Source organism: Pagrus major, chromosome 15 (assembly GCF_040436345.1).
Source record: "Pagrus major chromosome 15, Pma_NU_1.0".
In the NCBI taxonomy this organism is placed as follows: domain Eukaryota; kingdom Metazoa; phylum Chordata; class Actinopteri; order Spariformes; family Sparidae; genus Pagrus; species Pagrus major.
The window spans coordinates 17,216,810-17,223,033 of record NC_133229.1 but is presented as its reverse complement, the minus strand read 5'-3'; positions in this window follow the sequence as shown (position 1 = coordinate 17,223,033).

The following is a 6,224-nucleotide window of genomic DNA, read 5'->3' as shown; positions in this document are numbered from 1 at the left end:
TATAGGGAGGGGAGTTTGCACCTCCATTAAAGACCCAAAGACCACCAGGAGACGGGGAAATATGTGGTGAGTTAAAATCTGCACTGTCTTCTGTTCTTTATTTTTAACGTCTCTCTTATGTCATTTGGTCCTCTTTCAGCTGTGGCTGTTATGGTTCTTTATAGTTAGCAAGATTCATTAGTGAAGATATCATGAATCAATTTCATGTGACTCTGACCTAAATTTTATGTTTCTTGATATTTTTATTGATCTTTGTTTCATCAATCATCAATTTTTGTATGATTTAAGCATAATAATGATTAATTGCTATATGGATCAGTCCATGGCTTACTTTTGTTAGTATAACCCTATGTTAATATTGCATTCCTTATATGATATATAAAGTACTTTATTAGTCCCAGAGGTAAGTCACAGTTACAGCAGCTAAGTCACATGAACACAAAGACAAATGAGATAATACAATAAAATAACCAATAAATAACCAAAAAGCTGATTATATTCACCACTGACAGTGTACATTAGTAGTGCAAGTCATTGGATAGTTTTCCACGCATTATAGTAAGGAGCAAGACCGTACTGTCCTGTATACGTGAATGATGTCCTTCGACATTCAGGTAAACACCTTTCTGTCACAATGACTCCATGGACAGTGTAGTAGTAGTAGTAAGTTTGTCGAAACCTGATATGAATACAAATAGGCCAACCAGTGCCTGGCTAATTAATGAAATCAATATCATTTTAATGTATAAAAGATACTGTACACATGAACGACAAAGACAATGGACCGCTAAAAACCCCCTTTATTATTGGACATACATTTAGCTAATGAGCTAGCACAAAATGTAGTTGTTCTAGCAAAGGTAAACTAACAAGAAGTACAGTACTACACTTACAAACAATATATTTTTCATAATTACTGTGTTGGAATACTATTAAGAAAATGAAAATATACATACTAAAGATGCTGCCACAAATTTTAGACAGGGCCGGATTGATACAGATTGTACCAAGTCTCAACGTCGACGACGCTGCTCTCTCTGAACCACTGACTTCCTGACTATTCACGTGAAAGAAGCACGTGAGCAGATTCTCCTGGACAGCCACAGGGAGTTACTAAAACTAGTCTTAACTATCAGCAACATGCGTATAACTGTAACTTGTAAGAAGATTGTTCTTGAGCTTAGCGTAGCAAAAACACTGGAAACTGTGGGGTTCAGCTAGCCTGACTCTGTCCAAAGGTAACTAAATCCACCTTCCAGCGCTTTAGCAACCCACTAATTGCAAAGAATCCAGGAAGTCACTCCACCCTGTGATACCACAAAATGACTTTTTTACACTTCGGTTTTTGTATTTAAATGAGATATAACATGTTCATTAGATAGCCTTAGCATTTGTGGTAGGCACTTGGACAGATCCGGGCTGTTTCTTACTTATAGCCTTTATGCTAAGCTAAGCTAGGCTAAGATAAGCTAACCGGCTGCTTGCTGAAGCTACATATTTAATGGACAAAAATGACGGTGTTATCGCTCGTCTCATCTAACTCTATTAACACAGGTAGATAATAAATGATCGTTTTATAGAGTTTAGTTTTAGGAAAAAACAGCTTAACAGACTAAAATAGAAAATAGTGTCAGTGATTTCAATAATAGATTGACATTTCTTTGTGCATCTAAAAGTGACAAACAGTAGCAATTTCCTGAAGTTTCAAATGCTGTCTTAGGGCTGTAAGTGTTGCAGATGGTGATAAGACTCCATAAGACCCATGGCAACTCATCACTGTCCTAGTCGCCATCCCTCAGGGTGGATTGTTATGATTTACAGTAGGCAGTTCTGCATTTATGTAATGGGAGTCTGCCCCAGTACTCTCACTGTCCTTCCAGAGCCTTCTCCTGAGACACAGACAATAGTCCTGCATGTCCTGGAGAGAATGTTGGCATTTAGATGGTAACCTTATCAGAACAAACAGGGATTGTCATTATTCTCATAATTCAGCTTGCCATTTCCCTAAGCCATTGCCAGTAAAAAATATTGGGGTGACTGACAGATCTGTATAGAGCATTGTGGGAAAACAAATTTAAAACCAGAGCCCTCCGGTGTGTCTGGCAAACATCAGTGAACCCAAAACACCTTGAATACAACTTTATTTCAGTCTTCTCCAAGGAATCTCTAGAGGCAGGGTGTGTGCTTAAGGTTTATTAAAATGTCACAGTTTTTATGATGCAAACTTTACAATGTACATATTTTACTACCAGTTTCAACCATTTACATTTACAAATGTATACAAGCATGCTTTACCACTAATTGTTAATGGCACAGAACAATCACTGTACTTATTGAACTTCTGAACAAGAGCAAAACTTTTTGAAAATGTATAGTTTCGACAAGAGGAAACTAAAGGATATATTAAATCTTGGGGAGTAATATGCAAAAATATACTGACATATATTAATACATAAAACACGTTTTACAGACTGTACGCCTGTATCACATTAGCAATGAATGGATTTTCTGAATAATAAAATTTAAAAACCTTATACGTGAAAATTAAATAATATACTTATTATTAATTATATAACGTATGGTGTTACAGCACATAAAAATCAAAAATGATCTACATCAGCAAACTCAGCATAGTCGGTATCCTTTGAGATCGAATAAGCAAGAGCAGATGACAGTAATCGACCTCTTTGGGTGGTGAGTCAGGATAAGACAATAGGTTTATCTGGGTTACACCACCTGTAACAGCAGACCATTGTTCAGGGGGATGAAAGTAGGCTGTAGAGACACAAAGTACAGTAAGACAGGTAACATATACTTTGCAGTAAGGTTGAATCATGACTTTACCTCCTGTTTCAATTTCCTCTGCATTTTGTTCAGAATTACATGATGTGCTAGTTTGAACAAAACAACTACAGAAACATCAAAGTGGGTGGAACTCATGTCTCCTTACCTTTGCAAGGACTGAATACGTCCTCTTTCTTGTACATTCATATCTCTCCTGTACTTAGTATTCAAGATTTTTTTTAAAAAAGTTGGATGCCCACTGTGTAAGAGAGATGTAATACTTTAAAGGGTGAGGGCCCATTCTCATGATCTTCTTTTCTTTGCTGTTACAGGTTTCCACTCCTGTGGCTGATAAGTCTACTTGCACTGCCGGATACCTGCTGTGCAGGTATCTTACCTTCAGTGAAACGGATACATCTCACAGACAGTAGACACCAAATTACAAATGCTCCCTATTTAAAAGAATTGCATAGACAGATAATCAGATTCTGTATTCCTCCACCTTCTTGTTCTTTTCAGTTGCTGACCTGAGGGACTGCGAGGCAGCAGGCAGCAAGTGCCACCCTCAGGCTGAGTGTCTGAAGGTCCAGAACAACTTCACCTGTGCTTGCCGCATGGGCTACCAGGGCAATGGTTTGCTATGCAACGACATCGATGAATGTCTCAGTGGCCTGCACCGCTGTCACGCACAGGCACGCTGCAACAACACCCTGGGCAGCTACAGCTGTGTCTGCCTCAATGGATACATTGGAGATGGCACCAGCTGCCAGGACATTGATGAGTGCCAAAAAGAAAATGGGGGCTGCCATGCCAATGCCCTCTGTAGTAACTTTAAGGGTGGGCGACAGTGCAAATGTAAAGCTGGCTACGAGGGTAACGGCTTCCAGTGTACTGATATTAACGAATGTGCTAACCAAAGAATCTGCCATTGGAACGCCACCTGCACCAACAACCCTGGGTCCTACGTATGTACCTGTAATGATGGCTATAAGGGTAACGGAAACTACCTGTGTCTTGACATAGATGAATGCTCAGAGAGTCCTCATGTGTGTTCTTCGTCACTTGGCTACAGAGGTTGCAAAAATCTTCCTGGCACCTACCGCTGCACGTGCAGCAATGGCTTTGAAAGTAACGGGCAGAGCTGTGTGGACATTGACGAATGTGCAAACAGCATCTGCAGTCTATATGCAGACTGTGTGAACACCCTGGGGTCATATAAGTGTACCTGCAACAGAGGTTTTGTCGGAAATGGACTGACATGTGCAGACATAAATGAATGCAGTGAAGATAATCAATGCGACCCCAATGCTGCTTGCATCAACAGGCTGGGGGGTTATGAATGCTCCTGTCTGGCAGGTTTTGTGGGAGATGGCTTGCTGTGTGAAGACATTGATGAGTGTGAAACACCCGACATCTGCCCCTCAATCACTAACTGTGTCAACACTGATGGGTCATATTACTGTGACTGTGGCAGTGGCTTCATCTTTAATAACTCCAAGTGCAATGACCATGATGAGTGTGTGGCAGGCCTCTGCAGCCCCTTTGCAACCTGCACAAACTCACCTGGCTCCTTCTCTTGCCAGTGTAAAGAAGGGTACAGAGGAGGTGGGTTCACCTGTGTGGATGTGGATGAGTGCTCGCAGGAAAAGCAGTGCCACTCCAAAGCCCTTTGCATGAACCTTCCCGGCTCTTACAACTGCACCTGTCAGGTGGGTTATTCTGGAGATGGGGAGATCCAATGCAGTGACGTGAACGAGTGTCTGGTGGATAATGGAGGGTGCAGAAACAAAGCTACATGTGTCAACAACCAGGGTTCCTTCACTTGCCGGTGTGAGTCAGGGTTCATCTTGATTAACAAGACTCTCTGCCAGGATATAAATGAGTGTAAGGACCTGAAGAATCCATGTGGAGTGAATGAAGAGTGCAAGAACAATAACGGATCATTTGAGTGCCCCTGCCTGGCTGGGTACTACCGCCCTGCCAGCAACATGGACTGCATTGATATGGATGAGTGTAACGACAACCCTTGCCATATCAATGCCACGTGCCTCAACACCATTGGGTCCCACACTTGCACCTGCAAAAGAGGTTTTTCAGCAAATGGCACTCAGTGTGAAGATGTAGATGAGTGTTCTGCAGAAGGTACATGCCACGCACGGGCACGATGCACCAACTTCATTGGTGACTATTCTTGCTCCTGTCTGCAGGGTTTCAATGGTGATGGCTTCTCCTGTGAGGATGTGGACGAATGCGCTCTCTCTGATACCTTCTGCCCAGCCTTCTCAAACTGTATCAACTCGCCTGGTGCTCATGTCTGCTCATGTTTGAATGGCACAGTGGCGTTGAATGACACCTGTGTGTCACCCAGTCCGCTGTGTGACCCTGCCTGCCACAATCACGGCCTGTGCCACCGTTCACCTGCTGGATACCAGTGTGTGTGTGACCTGGGTTATGTCGGTGACGGGCTGACTTGCTCTGACATAGATGAGTGTCAAAGAGAGAACATTTGTCCTGGAAATAACACAGAATGTATCAATATCCCAGGATCGTTTTCGTGTAGATGCAAAAAAGGCTACACTCTCAATGGAACACAGTGTTTGGGTAAGAGACCGTTCTTTTTTATTGTAATTTTCAAATGCAAAACACTTTAAGTACCTTGGGGAACACTTTAAGTATCTGGGCACTATCATTGATCAGATCCTAACTTTTAATGAGAACACTGAGAGCATTTTTTTAGAGAACCAATCAGTGAATGTTTTTAATCAGGAAGGTGAGCTGAAGCTGATGCTTTGGTGTCAGCAAACACATACTTGAAATTGCATGCAGGAGGTGGATTGAAAGTATTTGATTATTTGATATGGCAACTTGATCTAATCTAATCTAAACTGCGCTGAATACAGCAATCACAGGAATTATGATGCAAAGAATGATTCTGTCATATGACTTTTAGATACACTGGAATAATGTCGAAGCACATTTTGTATTTTTTCTGTTATACGGTGAAAAAGATTAAAATAATCTTCAGAACTGGACTTAAACTGCCCATCTAGATTGCCTCTGTTAACAGAAAAAAATCTTCATGATCATTTGTTTTTATTACTTAAATTTGGCAAGTACAAAGTGACTTACACAGATTTTAATAAGTGATTTGTTGTACCTCACGTCTAAATAAAGGTTTGCCTGTAAGACTCAGACTAACAACACGCAGAAATCATTAAATCTTTCCTTCAATGGGATGTTGTTAAACTTAATTATCTCCCTCCTTCTCTCCCTGTTTGTCCATCACCTTACTAGATGTGAATGAGTGTGAGACAGGGCAGCAGGAGTGCAGTGAGTTTGCCCGGTGTGTCAACACAGTAGGCAGTCATTCCTGTTTCTGTCTCAGCGGCTTCACAGGGGACGGGAAGAACTGTTCTGGTAGGTATCAATTCCTCTTAATA